Source organism: Pteronotus mesoamericanus, unplaced genomic scaffold, assembly GCF_021234165.1.
Source record: "Pteronotus mesoamericanus isolate MK-2021 breed Mesoamerican mustached bat unplaced genomic scaffold, CSHL_Meso_final scaffold_85, whole genome shotgun sequence".
In the NCBI taxonomy this organism is placed as follows: Eukaryota; Metazoa; Chordata; class Mammalia; order Chiroptera; family Mormoopidae; genus Pteronotus; species Pteronotus mesoamericanus.
Genome location: NW_026555329.1, coordinates 4880067 through 4881198, shown reverse-complemented (window position 1 = coordinate 4881198; position 1132 = coordinate 4880067).

Below are 1132 nucleotides of genomic sequence, written 5' to 3'. Positions count from 1 at the left end.
TGTTTGAGCACCTGGCATTGCTCTGCATCATCGCCACGACAACATAAATCAAATTTCCATGTATGGGTGAGGTTTTGGGGACTCTTTATTGTGTTCTATTGGTATATTTGTCTATCCTTGATTTAATAACACACTTCCTTAATTATTAGGGCTTTATAATAAAGTTTGAGATCTGGTGGCACAACTCTTCCTACTCCTCTTGCTCCTAATCCTCCTCTTCCACTTTCTTTTTGCTCTTCTTCCTCATGAATTGTTGTCTGCTCTTCCATACCATTTTAAATTGGCTTGTTAAATTTTTCTATCACACATACTCAAAACTATTGAGATTTTATCTGGAATTGCACTGGATCTACAGATAAATTTGGGGAGACTTGGCATCTTTCAGTATTGAATCTTCCGATCCGTGAACCTGTTATCTCTTATTTGTTCAATTCTTTTCAATGATTTGAAAAATATTTTCTTCTTCATATAGGTCTTGCATATCTTTGATTTATTCCTAGGTATTTGATATTTGTTTTAGGCTATTTTAAGTGGTATCTTGTAAAAACTGGAATCTTTTTTTCCTGGAATATAGAAACAGTTGATTTAAAAAAATGATTAACCTTGTTAAATTATGTAATTGAACGCTTTGTAGATTGTTTCATATTTGCAACGTACATAATTATATCATCTGTGAAGAATAACAATTTTGATTTTTCCTAGTCCACCTCTTGCTTTTCTTGCCATACTCCACTGGCTTAGGACATTCAGGGCCAATAACGGACATTCTTGCCTCTAGCACACTTTTAATCACTAAGTCCTTTTGCCTCCAGCCAACAGCTTTGGAATCGCTGGTTCCCTGCTGGAGGGTCAGGAGCAGAGTAGGACGCCCACACTCCTCTTTCAGCGCTGGCAGCCAATAAGGCAGACAGAGCACCCTCTGGTAAAACTCCTCTTCCAATCCGGAAGAAGAAGCGGGCCGCCCTTCTGGTTGCCGCGCAACGGCGTGGTCCCGACCTGAAATAGGTGCCGGCGGGCTTGAAGCACGTGCCGCCTCTTCCGCATTGTGGACTACAACTCCTACAATGCCACGCGCTGCGGCCGAGTCGTCTCCGAAGTGGGGGAAGGGCCGGGCCGAGCTGGGAGGCGGAGC